General features: G+C 38.6%; 1 protein-coding gene across 1 annotated transcript in view; it reads left to right on the top strand.

The window, feature by feature from the left end:
- Positions 1-18,793, top strand: part of LOC150096624 (CD109 antigen-like) — a 930,782-nt gene that overhangs the window by 39,158 nt on the left and 872,831 nt on the right. The window lies entirely within an intron of this gene.

Below are 18,793 nucleotides of genomic sequence, written 5' to 3'. Positions count from 1 at the left end.
GAAACTAGATGTAAATAAGGCTGTGGGACTTTATAATATATCACCACGTATTCTGAAGAAATGTGCCAGGGAGTTGACACCTGCCTTGACATATTTTTTAAATACGAGTCTTCCACTTGGTCAAGTTTCTAAGGAATGGAAGGATGGCAAAATTGTGCCACTTAATAAAGGAGGTGATCGAACTCAAGCATCAAACTATAGGCCTATCTGTGTGTCAGGTGTTGTGGTTAAGTTGTTGGAGAAGCTTGTGAGAACTAGGATCCAGAATTGGGTTGACAACAATGGTATTATCTTTGATGGACAGCATGGATTTGCTAAAGGGAGGTCATGTTTTAGTAATCTACTTACTTATTACAATAAAGTGACTGCTTCCTTGGACAGAAGACTTGAATAAATTGAGTGATTGGGCACGGAAATGGGAATGTGAGTTTAATGTTGCAAAATGTAAGTTTTAAAATTTGGAAAACAAAGATGGGATGCAGAATTTATGCTTGGTGAGAATATATTGTTGGAGGTAGAGGAAATAAGAGATCTGGGGGCGATAGTGGATAAGGATCTAAAATTTAGGGGACACATTGCCAAAATTGTGAAGACTACACAAAGGCTTCTGGGAATAATGTGGAGGACACTGACGTGTAGAAGTAGGGAGATTCTTGTTCCGTTGTATAAGGCTTTGATTAGGCCACACATGGACTATTGTGCCCAGATTTGGTCACCGGGTTTTCAGAAGGATGAAGAGATGTTGGAAAGTGTCCAAAGGCGACTGACTAAGGTAGTTTCTGACCTCTGGAATGTCGAGTATGAGAAAAGATTGAGACGATGTAATTTGCAGAGTCTGGTGGACAGGAGGAAGAGGGGAGATATGATCGAAACCTACAAGTTGGTAAGGGGTTGTTATAGGATCAATGGTGGAGAAGTTCTACAGAGAATAGCGGGAGATCAGTGGAGAACCAGAGGTCATCCCTGGAAACTATATTAAGAGCTTGTGAGTAGGGTAGTGAGGGGCAGGTTTTTTTCGTGCAGAGTTGTGAATGATTGGAATGCCTTGCATGAGAGTGTGGTGTCTGCAAGGAATTTCAGTGTGTTTAAGACACTGTATGATGAAATGTGTGTGTGTGATAAAAGGACCTCCCAGATGAGTCTTTGACTCCATGGGGTCTTGTGGTAATAATAATAGAAAGAGCACAGGAATATCAAAAGAATGTCTACCTTTGTTTCCTTGACTATAGCAAGGCTTTTGACTTTGTAGATCATATGAAACTATTGAATGTGTTAAGAAAAATGGGAGTACCAAAGCATTTCATTATCCTTCTGAGGAATCTGTCTGAACAGATCTTGGAGAAACTGAGTATTTCACAATAGGTAAAGGGGTGCAACAAGGATGTATTTTATCTCCATACCTGTTTGACTTGTACAGCAAATACATTTTAAGAATAGCAGGGCTGGAGGAGTCTTCAGTTGGAATTAAAATTGGTGGAAAAAATTTTAATAATTTGAGGTATGCAGATGATATCACCTTGCTAGCAGAATGCAAAGAAGATTTGGAGGAACTTATTATGCAATTTAAAGAAGAAAGTGTAAAATATGGTCTTAAACTTAACCTCAAAAAGACAAAAGTTATAGCAACATGTGAAATTAATGATTTTGAAGTAGATGGGGAGAAAATGGAATCAGTTAACAATTTTGTGCTTCTAGGATCCTGAATTGATCAATATGGTTATTGTACTAAAGAAGTTAGAAGAAGATTATTACTTAGAAAGAAAGCAATGACAAAGTTAAGCAAGATCTTTAAAGATAAAGATATTAGTCTCGTAACAAAAATCAGAATCGTGAAAGCAGTGGTATTCCCTGTGGTACTGTATGGATGTGAAAGTTGGACTCCGAGAAAGAATGAAAGAAGGAAGATAGATGCATTTGAATTATGGGTTTGGAGACACTTACTAAGAATACCATGGACTGCAAAGCAAACCAATAAATCAGTGATAGACAGAATAAAGCCAGATTGCTCCCTTGAAGCTATGATCATCAAGCAAAAATTGTCATACTTCGGACATATGCAAGCAAATGACAGTCTGGAGAAGATGATGATGCTTGCTAAAGTTAATTGAAGCAGGAGAAGAGGAAGACGAAGAATTAGATAGTAGATGGAGTTAAAGAAGCAACTGGAATGCGCTTGGAAATTCTGAAAGATATGGCCAGGGACAGATCTGAATAGAGAATATATGTTCATAGAATCACCAGGAGTCAAAAACGACTCGATGGAATATAACAACAACAACGCCTACAGTCAATGAAAGTAATCATTTAATGTTGCAGTGGGTGATCACCATGATTCACTAAGTGAGAAGGCAGGTATGTGAATTAAAAGATTGAAATAATTATATCTAGATACAGCATAGCATGTCATTGAATAATTAGAGGATTTGACTGGTTTGAATTATGGGTGAATCAACTAAGCCTGTGAGACTATTATATTATGTCTGTTCATTGCCTGTTTTCTCTAGTCAGTTTGTCTGTTTTGCAAATGTAAAATCTAATTTTGGTGGAAATACCCTACTTCTTGTGCAGTAGGAATGGTGTAATTGTGAAAGTAGCAAATTATATGCCATTTTGTATCACAGGAGTGTTCGTTAATGTATTGGAGAACTTAGTGAAAGACAGAATTCAGGACTGGGTGGATAGGAATATGGATAGAAATGTGGAGGGATTATAAAGATAAAGGTGATCTGTATGTCCATGAGCACTGGCAAAAATGCTGCCTGTATGGTAAGGAAGGCCAAAGCTAATTATGAGTGAAAGCTAGTTGAGGCCAAAAGAAACCCTAAGGTGTTCTTTCCCTATGTGGCATGTAAAAGCAGAAATTACTATGGAAGGATGACTTTTAAAAGTGCTGATGGTGGAGAGGTAACAGAACCAAATCAAATAGCTGAATTACTGAGTGAGCATTTTCCAGGGGTGTACCATCTAGGTGATGATATTGCAATGCCAGGTGTGATATTGACTGATAGGAGAATAGAGAGAGAAGAAATGGAGGTGTTTAAAATATTGCAGAACCTCAATATGAACACAAGCCATGGGATAAGATGGCATATTGGCCCATGTATTATGAGAATGTGTGAGGGAATTATCAGCTCCTCTGACCAAGCTGTTTAATTTAAGCATTAGTACTGGAAAGGTGCCAATGGAGTGGAAAGAAGGCAAAATAGTTCCATTGCCTAAAGGAGGCTTCAAGACAGAAGTAGGCAAATTATAGGCCAATCATCATCTCAGGAGTGGTTGTTAAGGTATTGGAGAAGTTGGTGAAAAACAAAATTCATGACTGGGTGGATAGGAATATGTTACTCTGTTAGGGACAACATGGTTTTGTGAAGGTCTTGCCTTAGTAATTTGCTTATTTTTTATAATAAAGTGATGAAGTTGGTTAAGGGAAATGGCTACTTAGTGATATTCCTAGACCTGTGCAAAGCCATTCTAAAAGATTCCACATAGAATTGTTGCATAAAATATATCAAATGGGTATGGATATGAATCTGGTGATTTGGATTAGAGGGTGGCTGATGGACAGATATCAAAGAGTGGTTTATGGAGGAGTCGAGTCGAGAAGAAGGTAAGTGACTTGTGGAATACCATAGGGCTCAGACTTGGTCCTTTGTTGTTTAATTTGTATATCAATAATATAGAGAATTATTTGACAGGAAATATTCAGTTGTTTGCTGATGATGCTAAACTGGGAAGAGCAAAGGGGTAAATGAAGGTGATGCAGAGATTCTGCAGCAAGACTTATACAGACTAGCACTATGGGCAAAGGTAAACGGCTGCCAGTTGAATGTGGCCAAGTGTAAGGTAATTCCCTTTTTCATTGAGATCAGAAGCTGTATACAATATTGATGGAACGGAACTGCAGGAACCTGATGAGGCTAGGGACTAGGTGTGATTATGGACAGGGAGTTGAAGTTTAGAGGGCATATTGCAAAGAGAACCAAAACAGCACATCAGATTATGTGGTTGTTGAAGAATACACTAACAAACAGAGATAGAGGTGATTGTTCCCCTATATAAGCTTTAATAAGGCAACATCTGGACTAATGCACACAGCATCTGGACACCCAGATTTCGTGGTGAAGTTATGGAGAGGATCCAGAGGCGAGTGAAAAAGATTGAGGCAGATCTGTGGAATGGTTCTTACGAGAATAGATTGAAGGTCTGTAGGCTTCAAAAATTGTCTGATAGATGAAAAAAGAGGAGACATGATAGAAGCATTTAAGTTATTAAAGGGCTTTTATAGGATTAACACTGAAGACTTTTTTCAGTACATGGCAGGAAGGGAAGAGAACAAGGGATCCCCAGTGGAAGTCGTATAAGAATGTGGTTAGCAAGTGTGTTAGGACTAGGCTTTTTTGCTTGTAGAGGTGGTTGTGATGCTTCATCAGTGAATGAGTTTAAGATATTGTGTGAATGATGGCTAGTGTGTGGATAAATGCATTCCCGAATGAGGCTGGAGTATGGATTGAAAGTGATAGTGGTGGGAGAATGTGTAGAAAGTGTATGCAAAGTGAGGAGTCGAAGTATGTGTCAGGTTGTGAGACAGTTATGGTTGAAGAAAGCCAGAATGCGAGTGAAAATAGTGGATCGATAGGGAATTGCGGTGTACAAGATGGCAATGTGAGCGGTGATCTAAGAAAGAGCGAGAGCAATTATATAGAAAGAGAAAATGGTTTGAATGATAAAAAAAATGAGGAATTATTTGTAGGAAGTGAGATCGCTAGGCTGCGCGCAGTGATACAAGATGCACAGCGGCAATTAGAGCACCTGCAAAACTCTTTCCAGAGTGATTCGGCTAACGTAAATAAACAGCGTGGGTGAGTTTCCGAAATGAAGGAGAGAGTGTTGTATGGTGACTCGTTATTAAGAGGAGTAATAGATGGGAGTGTAACTAAATCGTACTTACCGGGTGCGAAATTTAAGGATGTAAGTGAGAGCATTAGAGTGCAAAAACAGAGGGTGAAAGAAATAACAATTGTGGCTGGTACGAATGAATTGAAAGGTGATAAATTTTTTATGAGAGAGGACTTGAAAGTATTGTTAAAGGTAGCGAAAGAAAAGAGTGACAGAGTTAGAATGGTGAGTCTGTTACTGCGGTATGACAGAGAGGAGTTTAGAAGGAGGGCCATAATCGCAAATGATATTATACGCAGGTTATGCGGACGGCGTGGTGTGGAATTTGTGGACGTGTGGAATGAGTTTGATGGGCGAAAGGACTTATACAAGATGGATGGCCTGCATTTGAATGGACTTGGGGTGCGGAGACTGGAAAAAGTGTTGCTGAATGAAGTGAAAATGGATGTGCAGAACCAGGGAAACTAGAACTACCAAGGAGGGGGGGAAGTGGATATCCAGACATCAGTGAGACAGTTGAGTGTAAAAATGTATATAATGTACCTGAGCCAGCAAAAAGGACAAAAAATGGGAATGGGATATTTAGAATAACGCATCAAGATAGGGGTGGGACAAAGGGAACACTGCAATTCATGTATACTAATGCCAGGAGTATTAGGAACAAGAAGGAAGAATTTTTGGCCTTGATTGGCTCTTCCTGGCCACAGGTTATTGGCATTAGTGAAACATGGCTGACGGAAGATGATATAGTTAGTGGGATAGAATGTGTAGGTTATAGTATGTTTAGGAGGGACAGAGAGAATAAAATTGGGGGAGGGGTGTTATTGATGATAGCTGATGAACTGCAGCCAAGGAGAATTGAAGTATTGCAGGATAGTGAAAGGAGCTCATTTGAGGCTATTTGGTGTGAGATTGATACTGGCAGAATAAAATATACAGTTGGGTGCTGCTATAGACTAGGTGATGGAATAGATGGTGGAGATGGTATGCATAAACAAATTGATGAAATGAGTGGAAGGAGGGTAATTATTATGGGGGATTTCAACTATGGTAACATTGATTGGAAGGAGGAGAGGACACACGTGAGGAAGGAAATGGATTTTATTCAATTATTAAGGGATAACTATCTGAAACAGCATGTAATTGAAAATACTAGGGGTGTGAGAGTGCTTGACCTGGTAATAGTATCTGAGAATTTGACTGTAATGAATATGACCATGTTGCCACCTATTGGTGAGAGTGATCATAAGGTCTTGACCTGGGAGGTGGCTAAAGGTGTGAAATTTGTGATTAAGACAGGTTTATGTGGAATTACCGTGCTGGCAAGTATGACAAGCTTAGGAGATTGCTTGGATCAGTGCCATGGCATGTACAACTGCAAGGGCTGGACGTCGATAGAGCATGGGAAGTGATCAAAGAGCATTTACAGGAGGTTATGGCTGATTGTATACCTAAGGTCCGAATAGTGAAACAAGGAGGGGTTAAATGGATGAATAACACCATTATGCTTGAGCTGCAAAAAAAGAAACAACTATGGAGGGAATTTAAAGAAAGGGGTGACCTGCAGGCACACGAACGGTATAAAGTACAGGCCAGAAGGGTAACGAGTGTGGTAAAAACAGCAAAAGCCGATTATGAAAGGAAACTAGCTATGCAAGCAAAAGAGAATCCCAAACAGTTCTTTCAATATGCTGCAAGCAAGAAAAAACTGTACATGGCAAAATGATTTTAAGGAATGACGATGGTAAAGAGTTCACTGAACCAGTCGATATAGTGGAGTTACTGAGCGCGCACTTTGCAAAAGTATATCATCCAGGTGGTGACGTTGAAAAAATGAAGGAACCATTAGTTTATATGGGAATTGTGATGAATGAAGTGGAGGTGAATAGTCTATTACAGAACTTTAATGTGAATACATCTGTGGGATTGGATGGTATACCGGCACGGGTCTTGCATGAAGCGGCTAATGAATTATCAGTGCCCTTGACCATGTTGTTTAATCTGAGTCTCAGGTCTGGCTTAGACCCGAAGGCGTGGAAAGAGGGGAAAATAGTTTCACTGCATAAAGGAGGATCCAAGACTATGGTTGCAAATTACCGACCGATCAGCATATCAGGAGTCGTTGTCAAGGTCTTGGAGAAAGTAGTCAAGGGAAAAATACAGGAATGGATTGATGAAAATGAGATACTGTACAGAGGACAGCATGGCTTTGTGAAGGGTAGATCATGCCTCAGTAACTTGCTCAAGTTTTATAACAAGGTGACGGCTGAACTGGATAAGGGAAATGGGTTTACAGTGATACTGCTGGACCTGGCAAAGGCGTTTGACAGGATACCACATGGAATTCTAATCCGTAAACTACAACATATGGGAATGGATATAGGGTTGGTGAGATGGATAGCTGGGTGGTTGATGGAGAGATATCAAAGAGTAGTTTATTCAGGAGTAGAGTCCAAAAAACGGCCTGTGACTAGTGGTGTGCCACAGGGTTCTGTTCTTGGACCACTGCTGTTTAATCTGTTCATTAACGATATAGGGAAGGGTCTAAGTGGGACAGTTCATTTGTTCGCTGATGATACAAAGTTGGGTAGGGCGATAGTGAATGCAGAAGATGTCAAAGTCTTGCAAGATGACTTAGATAGATTGGAGTTCTGGACTAAGGAGAATGGATGTCAATTTAATGTGACAAAATGTAAGGTTATGCATTTTGGAGTGAAAAGATTAGCAGCAGTATACCACATTGGTGGAACTGTACTCCAAGAGATTGATGAGGCCAGGGACTTGGGAGTGTTGGTGGATAGGGAGATGAAGTTTAGGGGGCACATTGCGAAAGTAGCTAAATCAGCTCATCAACTCACTTGGTTGTTGAAAAATACGTTGACGAGCAGAGAAAAACAAGTTATTGTACCTCTGTACCGAGCCTTGATAAGACCTCATCTCGATTACTGTGGCCAGATTTGGTCACCTCGGTTCCTTCTTGATGGGGAGGAGGTTGAGAGGATCCAGAGGCGAGTGACTAAGATGATAGCAGGTCTATGGAATGAACCATATGAGAACAGGTTGAAGATTTGTGGGTTGCAGAAACTAGTTGATAGGCGGAAAAGGGGAGACATGATTGAGACATTCAAATTGCTAAAAGGATTCTATAGGATTAATTCAGATGATATTTTTGAGATCAGGACTGGTGGTGGAGAACTAGGGGATACCCATGGAAGCTGGGCAAGAGCGTGGTTAGCAGGGGTGTTAGAGCTGGGTTCTTTACTTTTAGAGTGGTAAATGAGTGGAATAAGCTGCCAGAGTCTGTTGTGGGTGCTATGACAGTGAGCGAGTTCAAGGCAAGGTATGATAGATACTGTGAGAATGTTGAACAGCTGCGTGAACATGATGTTTAGGGCCTCCCTCGATGAGTCTAAGGACTCCTGGAGTAGCCTGTGGTAATAATAATAATAATAATAATAAATGGATCTCATAATGAGTCTTCTGACTTCTGAATAATAATAATAATAATTATTATTATTCTTCGATACGAGACCAACCAACTTACCTTTAATTGCCAAACCTTAAAAAAGGTCCTCTTCATTCTAGACTTGAACCCATATCTCACTGGACAAAAGGCAAATATCGTGTCTTTGGTAAGCCAAACCAGATAGGAAGGAGATTAGAGTTCAAGCCCATTTAAAAGCAGGTATGTTTGATTGCCTTCCAAGAGTTAGGAGGAATAACCAGTTTTATGAAGTGGATGAATAATGCTATTAAGAAGAAAGTGCAAAGGGGAAAAAATGCTGTTGATTTGTTGTAAGTAGGAAATTGTATGTGGAGTATAAAGTAGAAACACACAAAAAAGTAAGAAAGAAAGAAAGGAGAAAGAAAGTAGTAAGAAAAGAGAAAACAAAATAAGTAGTTAATGAAGCTAAGTGTAATTATAGGTCACTGTCATTCACATTACATTCACTGTCACTGCACTTATTTCAAGCACAGGCAGTGCATTCCTATTACCCACCACTCTCCATGCAAAAATTAACCCCATGCTCACAACCTCCTTATACAGCTTTCAGGGATGGTCTCTAGTTCTCCCCACTGTCTTCAGATATTCTATGAAAAATCTCATTCACGTTAATCTGGTAATTAACTCTTAACAACTTATACGTTTCTTCCTTTTATCCATTAGGCTCGTAATTTTTATCCTCTCAATCTGGCCTAATATTCCACACTTCAGAGACCAGAAACCAACTTAGCCAATCTTTTCTCCACCCTCTCCAATATCTCATTATCCTTTTGAAAATCAGGTGACCAAATCTGTACTGTATGCAAAACACAGTAATGCATATGTAGCCTGATCAAGTCCTTCTACAGTGAAATCCAAACATCCTTCTACATGTCATTGTTCTCCACATAATTCCCATAATCCTCTGTGTTATTCTCACAGTTTTAGCAAAATGTCCATAAAATTTGAAGTCCATCACCCCCCCCCCCAGATCTTTCATCTCCTCCACCTCCTCTAAAATATCCTCACCAATCCTATACTCCACATCCTATCTTTGCTTCCCAAATTTAAGACCTTACACTTTGTAACATTAAACTGACATTCCCCCATACACTTGCCCATTCAGACAGTGTATTTAAGTCATCTTGCAAAACTGCGACATCTGCTCTACTTCTCATAACTCTCCCCAACTTTGCATCATCTATAAACAACTGAATATCACCATTTAAGCCCTTTCCAGTATCATTTATATACAAATTAAACAACAATGGCTCCAAAGATCACTGGGGCACAGCACTAGTGATTTTCCTCTTCTGAGATATCACCCCCCCCCCATACACAACTTGCTGATACCTATCAAATGGCCAATCTCCAATCCAGTGCACTAATCTACTATCCAAACCCTACTATTTTGTTCCAATTTAACTACTAGTTTTTTATGTGGCAATCTATCGAAAGCCTTTGCAAAATCTAAATATGCTACTGTATATGCATCCACCTTGTCTAATGCATTCATCACCTAGTTATAATAAGTAGCAGACTGCTAAAACACAGTCTTTCTTTAGCAAACCCATGCTACCTATTAAAGAGAATTCTGCTGCTGTTAGCCCAGTTCTGAATCCAGTTCTGAATCCTTGTTCTCACTAGCTTTTCCAACACTTTGATCACAACTCCAGACAAGCTGATTTGGCCTACAATTTAAATCTTTACTGTTTTCAACCCCTGCACGAAGTGGAACCATTTTGCCATCTTTCCACTCCTTTGGAACTTGGACTAATCTAAGACTCATGTTAAAAATGTAAGTTAAAGCTGTTGTTAATTTCCTGGAACATTCCCTCAAGACACACGGTGATATACCATCAAATCCCTTGGCCTTGTTGACACCATTTACTCAACTCCTCATATACCTCCTGCTCACTCACCATCATTAGTTCCTCCCCCATTCGCACTGCTCTCAAGTTGTAGATGATCTTGTAGCCTGGGATGTCAGAATACTGCATGGTTTGTCAAATGAGTAGGATGAATGCAGAGTATTTATATAAATAAATACATTTATATAAATAAATATATATATATGTGTGTGTGTGTGTGTGTGTGTGTGTGTGTGTGTGTGTGTGTGTATATATATATATATGAGACAGCATGTAATGGAAGGGACAAGAGATTCAAGAGTGTTAGATCTGGTCATAGCAATGGAGAACATATTAGTAAGTAATTTAGTTACACTGTCTCCACTTGGAGAAAGTCATCGTGTGGTCTTGATCTAGGAGATTGTAAGATGTGCTGAATATTCTGTTAAGAAGGGGTATATGTGGATTACAAGGCTGATGATTATGACAAGTTGAGACGTCAGCTTTCAGCGGTGTTATGGCATGAAAATTTGAAGGGGAGAGATGTTGATGGTGTATGTGTGGGAGATTATGAAGGAGTATTTAAGGAAATATGTATCAGACTATTCCCAGAGTCAGGAGGAGAAATCAAGTAGGAGTAAGATGGATGAATAATATTATTAAGCAGGAGTTGCAGATAAAGAAAAGGTTGTGGAAGAAGTATGAAGAAAAAGGTGATCAGGTTCCCATGAGCAGTACAAGGTACAGTCAAAGAGAGTAACCTGTATGGTAAGGAAAGCCAAAACTAATTATGAGAGGAAGCTAGCTGATGAATCCAAAAGTAACCCCAAGGAGTTCTTTCGCTATGTGGCAAGTAAAAGGAAGAATAACCATGGAAGCATGACTTCAAAAAGTGTTGATGGTAGTTAAATTACAGAAGCAAATCAAATAGTTGAGTTATTTAGTGATCATTTTGCAAAAGTGTACCATCTTGGTTGTGATATTGCAGTGCCGAAGGTATCATTGACTGATGAGGGTCTAGAGATAGACGATATAGAGGTGCATAGTATATTATAGAACCTTAATGCCAACACTGCCATTGGGTTAGATGGCATATCGGCCCATGTGTTATGAGAATGTGCAATAGAATTAGTGCCTCCTCTAACCAGACTACAGCTGCAATCAGACTGTTTAATTTAAGCCTCAGTTCTGGTAAAGTTCCAATAGAGTGGAAAATACTTCCACTGCATAAGGGAGACTCCAAGACAGAGGTCTATCTATAATTTGCTCCTCTTTCCAGAGGTAGCAAATTATAGACTAATCAGTATATCTGGAGTTGTAGTTAAGGATTAGAATTCAGGACTGGGTGGACAGAAATTTGATACTTTATAAGGGGGGCATCATGGTTTTGTGAAGGGTACGTCTTGTCTTAGTAACTTGCTTACTTTCTATAATAAAGTAACAGTAGAGTTGGATAAAGGAAATCCTTACTCAGTGATACTGCTGGACTTTGCAAAGCATTTGACAGGATTCCACATGAAACTCTGTTGCATAAATTGGAGCAAATGCGTATGGATCTGAAGCTGGTGATTTGGATTAGAGGGTGGCTGATGGATAGATATCAAATAGTGGTTTATGGAGGAGCTGAGTCCAGGAGAAGGCAGGTGACTAGTGGTGTACCTCAGGGCTCAATGCCTGGTCCTCTGTTATTTAATTTGTACATTAATGATATTGGAAATAATTTGATAGGAAATATCCACTTGTTTGCTGATGATGCAAAATTAGAAAGAACAATAGTCAATTCAGACGATGTAGATATCTTGCAGAATGACTTACGAGGGTGGTCTGAAAAGTTATCAGCCTAACAATGAAAAAAAAACCGAATTTATAATTTCAAAATTATTTATATATTTCAATGTAATCTCCCTTAAGACTAATACATTTATTCCAGCGATGCTCCAGCACAATTATCCTGTCCCTGTAGTGGTTCTCAGTAAGATCTGCAAAACATCCCTCTACAGCTGCAATCAGCTCTTGATTCGAAGAAAAACGCGACCAGCGAGGAAGAGTTTTAGTTTTGGGATGAGATAGAAGTCAGAGGGAGCCAAATCTGGGGAATAGGGTGGATGTTCCAACAATTCATAGTGCAGATCCCTTAATTTTCCCATTGCCAAAACAACTTTGTGGGCAGATGCATTGTCCTGATGAAAGATGCTTTTTTTCTTCTGCAAACCAGGTCTTTTCTCACAGATTTTTTCGTCTAGTCTGGTTAAAAGATCAGAATAACATTTCGTGGTTATTGTTTTACCCTTTTCAAGAGAATTAATAAACAAAATGCCTTTAGCATCCCAAAACACCAATGCCATGACCTTTCCTGCTGATGGAACCGACTTTCTCTTCTTTGTCGCTGAACAACCGGCTTCTGTCCACTGTTTTGACTGCTGTTTGGATTCTGGTGAATACAAGTCTCATCCACAGTAATAAATTGATGCACAAAATCAGTTTTATTCTTGTTAAAATGCTCCAAGCACTGTTCAGAGATTTTCATGCGAGTGTGTTTTTGATCTGCTGTGAGCAAGCAATGCACCGATCTTGCGCAAAGCTTTTTCATTTGCAAATCTTCATGCAAAATATATCCTACACTTTCTTTTGAAATGCCTATAGTCTCAGCAATTTCATGCACTTTGACTCGCCAGTCATCCAATACCATATTGTTCACTTGATCAATGATTTCTGGTGTTACACTTTTTGGACGTCCTTCATGTGGATCATCTTCAAGGCTGGTACAGTCATGTTTAAACTCTGCAGCCCATTTCTTTATTTTTGAAAATGAAGGAAGAGTGTCCATAAACTTTTATGAACTTCGAATGAATTTCTTTTGGCGTTAAGCCTTCTTTTACAAAGAATTTTATAACTGGACAGTACTCAATTTTATCCATTTCAAGGAATACAGACAACACTTTTATTTCAGACAGCTGTATAAAACAAACTATTTGATAGAATGACTTGCAATTTCAAATGGATGCTTATGACAGATATACCAACTTAGAAAAAAAAAAATCTTGCCAATAGCAGTCTATGTCGAGGCCGAGAACTAATCAGTCCACTCTCGTAAATAGGCTGACGATATGGACTAAGGTGAATGGCTTTGAAAGTATTTTACCTTCGGTATTATAAATGTTAAAGATACCAAGCTATTTTAAACCTGGTTTTACTCCATTTCCCAAGTAAGCAAACAGACAAATAAGTCAAGTTTGCACCTGCACGTAATGCAAGTCTAGCTGACCCTGCAGGTAGTGCAAGACCAAGGTAACTCATGGTAAAAGTAAAATAAGCTCTGATCACTAATCTTAATATTTACCCATAATGTAAAGCACATCTCCTGGAGGAGATGTATGATGCTTTGTATTAAAGGCAAGGGGCCACTACCCAGACCGGTTTCGACCTTTATTGAGGTCTCATCGGTGGGAGCCAGGCTAGAAATCTTGAATAATGGTTTACCAGAACCTTCTACATTTATATCTCCTCCTGAGATTTTTATTTAATAAGGTTAAAACACCTTATGGTAACTTGTTCTGGTAAAATACTTATAAGCTCTGTATTACTAAAATCTTGATATTTCTAGCCTGGCTCCCACTGATGAGACCTCAGTAAAGGTCGAAACCGGTCTGGGTAGTGGCCCCTTGCCTTTAATACAAAGCATCATACATCTCCTCCAGGAGATGTGCTTTGCATTATGGGTAAATATTAAGATTAGTGATCAGAGCTTATTCTACTTTTACCATGAGTTACCTTGGTTTTGCACTACCTGCAGGGTCAGCTAGACTTGCATTACATGCAGGCGCAAACTTGACTTATTTGTCTGTTTGCTTACTTGGGAAATGGAGTAAAACCAGGTTTAAAATAGCTTGGTATCTTTAACATTCATGAATGGCTTTGAGTTTAATGTGGCTAAGTGTAAGGTGATGCACTTAAGGAGGATGAGATCATATACTGTTTATTATATTAATGGAACTGAACTGCAAGAAGTTGATGAGGCAAGGGACTTGGAGGTATTGTAGACAGAGAACTCTAGTTTAGAGGGCATATTACCAAGGTTGCCAAAACATCACATCAAATGACATGGTTGTTGAAGAACACACTGACAAGCAGGGATAAGGAAGTGATTGTCCCACTTTATAAGGCATTAATAAGATCGCATTTGGACTATTGTCCCATATCTGGTCACCTGGATTTCTTGGTGATGAAGGTGGAGAGGATTCAGAGGCGAGTTATGATTGCTGCAGGTCTGTGGGATGTTTCCTACTTGGGTAGATTGAAAGTCGGTAGGCTCCAAAAACTAGCTGATAATCATAGGAGAGAAGATATGATAGAGGCAAATAAATTATTAAAGGGTTTTATTGGATTGATGCTGATGACTTTTTTTTTTTTAAGACCAGTGTAGGAAGGGTGAGAATGAGGACCATTCCTGGAAATTGTGTAAGAGTGTAGTTAACAAGGGTGTTATGAGATTTTTTTTAGATTTTTTGCTTGGAGGGTTGTGAATGGGTGAAATGTATTGCCAGAGGTGGTTGTGAATGCTTCATCTGTGAATGAATTTAAAGAGAAGTATGATAGTTATTGTGTGAATAATGGTTAGTGTGTCAGTGTAGGTAGGATCTCCTGCGATGAGTCTTTTGACTCCATGGAGACACCGTTATAATAACAATAATAATAATAATAATGTGTGTGTATATATATATATATGTATAATTAAATTGACTGGCTATATAAGATATGAGTGGGACTTCCAATTCATTGCTGTTAAGTCTAAAGTTTTGAAATTTGGAAGGCAACATTGGCATGCTGTGTGTTAGATTGTTGGTGAAGTATTAAAGAATATGAAGGAGATAAGGGATTGAGGGGAATTATGATAGACAAGGATTTCATATATAGGTGCTGCATGGTTGTGACTGTGAGGTTAACACAGTGGGATATGGCAATAATAAGGAAGCCATTGACATATAGAACTAAAGAGGTTCTACTGTACAAAAGCTTTGGTCATATTGACCACTGTTTACAGGTTTTGGCAACTTGGTTTTTGAGAAGATAAGATTTTGGAAAGGGTCGAAAAAGCGTAACTATGGTGGTGGTGGTAGTGTAAGTGTTTTGGAATATTGGGTATCAAAACATATTGAGGGAAGGCCATCTGTACAGAGATTTTTCATAAAAATCTGTCAAATCTCTGTTAAGGTGACAGAAAATGAGGTAATTTCTGGAAGTTATCTAAGGAAAGTGTGTGCAGGGAAGTGAAAATTTTTAACTTGTAGATTATGGATGAAAGGAATGCATTTTCTGAGATTGTGGCAAGTGTAGAAATAGCAAATGAGCATTGTGTTTGATAAGTGAGTACCTCACGTAATGAGTTTTGAATCCATAGAAGTATCATGATGGCAATAATGATGATAATAATAATTATTATTATGGACTTTAATAGTCACGAGATGCATTGTGAGAGGTTCATGTTAGATAATGTCTGTGATGAATTTTTTAAACACATTTGCTGTCAACACACTCATTACCATCTCAGGTACTTTCCATGTAAGCAAGCAAGCAAAAAAAAAAAAAAAAAAAAAAAAATAGAGTTTCTTACCCTCTTACTTATTGGGTCCTGTCCTTGTCCTTATTTTATCCTTGTTCTACTGTGTGAGAATCCTCCCTAGTATCATTGTGGTAGATTACTCTCAACAGCTTAAATATCATAATCATACCACCCCTTTTTCTTTCTACCAAACTTTGTCTCTTGAACTTCAAATTTCTGTTGATTGATCATCACTCCAAAATCCCATGCCTCATTCACCTCCTATTATGCAGCCTCCCATCTGTAGATCCCAAATTTCAAGACCTTTCATTTAGTTGCATAAACTGATATCTCCACTCATTTACTCACGTTTTTCACTTATTCAGATTCTCTTGAATAACCAGAACATTGGCCCTATTCCTAATAACATTCAGCTTTTCATGATCTGAAGCAGTTTAATATCAATCTAATGACAGTATTGTTGATATGAAGGTTTAAAAAAAAAGGTAAAAAAAGGTTTGAAGCAGTGACATAAAGGTTGAATAATAAAAATCTGAGAACTAAGCCCTCTGGAAACCCTCCCCAAATTCATTGATATATTTGAGTGAGTATATATATATATATATATATATACACACATACACACACACCTTTTGTAGGTGGGAGCAAGATATAAAAAAATATATTTTCATTGATATAATTTCATCTCTTTATCTTTAGATAAACACTGAGTGTATCATTTCACAAATTCATTCCTTTTATTTCTGATATTCCTGGCATTTGTATTTAAAAAATCTAGTACGTTATCAGTATTCCATACTTCTCTATACATTCTCACTATCAGGTCATCCATTATTCTACTCTTCCACCCAACTCCAGATTATCATATAGATGCTTAATGTCTTTCTGCTCACACTTTTCTACTGAAGGGTCTAATATCAATCTCAAATCTTTTGCTATATGATCAGCACTGCCTCTCAGGTCATTTGTACCATCCATCACTGTCATGCCATCCACATTTTCAACTTACTATTTCATTTCACCTTGCATTAATAATAATAATTTAATCAAAATTAAATTTTGTAACACCAAAAAACATAATAATAGAAAACAGTTTCTTGGAAAGAGTCTCTTCATATATACTTAGGTCATCTCATTGATCTAAACTATGGACTCCAAAAGGAAATAAATAGAAGAGTTCAACTTGCCTAGAGTGCATTCATAAAATTGAAAAACATTTTTCAAAACAATGATGTCCCACTCCGTTTAAAAAAGGAAGATATTTAACCAGTGTATACCTCCACTCATCACATATGGTTGTGAAACTTTGTCTCTAACAAAAGCACTGACAAATAAACTAGCAACAACTCAAAGAAAAATGGAGAGGCTGATGCTAGGCATCACATTAAAAGATAAGAAGTGAAACACCTGGATAAGAATCTAGACTCATATTACTGCCATCATTCTTTACCACAAGCGACTAAAATGGAAATTATTATTATTATTACCACCACAAGACCTCATGGAGTCAAAGACTCATCTGGGAGGGCCTTTTATCACACACACAGCTCATCATATCATGTTTTAAACACATTGCAGACACCACATTCTCAGGCAAGGCATTCCAATCATTCACAACTCTGCACGAAAAAAACCTGCCTCTCACTCCCCTACTCATACCCTTTTTATACAGTTTCCTGGGATGACCTCTGGTTCTCCCCTGATCTCCCAATATTCTCTGTAAAACTTCTCCAGCATTGATCCTATACAACCCCTTACCAACTTGTAGGTTTCTATCATATCTCTCCTCTTCCTCCTGTCCACCAGACTCTGCAAATTTCAATCTTTCCTCATACTCGACATTCCAGAGGTCAGAAAATACCTTAGTCAGTCTCCTTTAGACCCTTTCCAACATCTCTTCATCCTTCTGAAAACCCGGTGACCAAATCTGGGCACAATAGTCAATGCGTGGCCTAATCAAAGCCTTATACAACAGAACAAGAATCTCCCTACTTCTACATGTCAGTGTCCTCCGCATCATTCCCAGAAGCCTTTGTGTTGTCTTCACAATTTTGGCTATGTGTCCCCTAAATTTTAGATTCTTATCCACTATCACCCCCAGATCTCTTATTTCCTCTACTTCCAACAGTATATTCTCACCAAGCATAAATTCTGCATCCTATCTTTGTTTTCCAAATTTTAAAACCTTACATTTTGCAACATTGAATTTACATCCCCATTTCCGTGCCCAATCACTCAATCTATTCAAGTCTTCCTGTAAGGCCACAACATCTTCACTACACTTCATGGTTTGTCCCAACTTTGTCTCATCTGCAAACAACTGAATATCTCCATCTAAATCTTCACCTATATCATTAATATACAAGTTAAACAGTAATGGACCTAAAACAGACCCCTGAGGCACTCCACTAGTGACTTTCCTTTTCCTGGATATCGCTCCCCCACACACAACTTGTTGATACCTATCAGATAGCCAGTCTCCAATCCAATGCACCAATCTAATATCCAACCCCATCTGCTCTAGTCTGACTGTCAACCTATCATGAGGTACTCTATCAAAAGCCTTTGTGAAATGCAAGTATATTACCGTGTATCCTTCTTCTGTCCAAGGAAGCAGTCACTTTATTGTAATAAGTAAGTAGATTACTAAAACATGACCTCCCTTTAGCAAATCCATGCTGTTCATCAAAGATAATATCATTGTTATCAATCCAACTCTGGATCCTAGTTCTCACAAGCTTCTCCAACAACTTAACCACCCTTAACAACAACTTAAATGGACCAGACATCTATCCAGAAGAGAAGATGAGCGATGGGCCACCGTACTAATGAATTGGGTTCCAAAAGAAGGGAAATGTAGCCGAGGATGACCTAAAAGAAGGTGGAGTGATGAACTGTCAAATTTTGCTGGGAAAAAATTGGTCAACCATTGCCAAGCACAGAGAATGGTGGAAGGAATTGGAGGAGGCCTTCGTCCAGCAGTGTACAGAAAATGACTGAAAA

This window comes from Typopeltis vanoorti, chromosome 18, assembly GCF_054136105.1.
Source record: "Typopeltis vanoorti isolate ZY-2024b chromosome 18, IOZ_Tvanoo_1.0, whole genome shotgun sequence".
NCBI classification, from domain to species: domain Eukaryota; kingdom Metazoa; phylum Arthropoda; class Arachnida; order Uropygi; family Thelyphonidae; genus Typopeltis; species Typopeltis vanoorti.
Note: the sequence above shows the minus strand (reverse complement) of the source record. Positions and strands in the feature narration are given on the sequence as shown.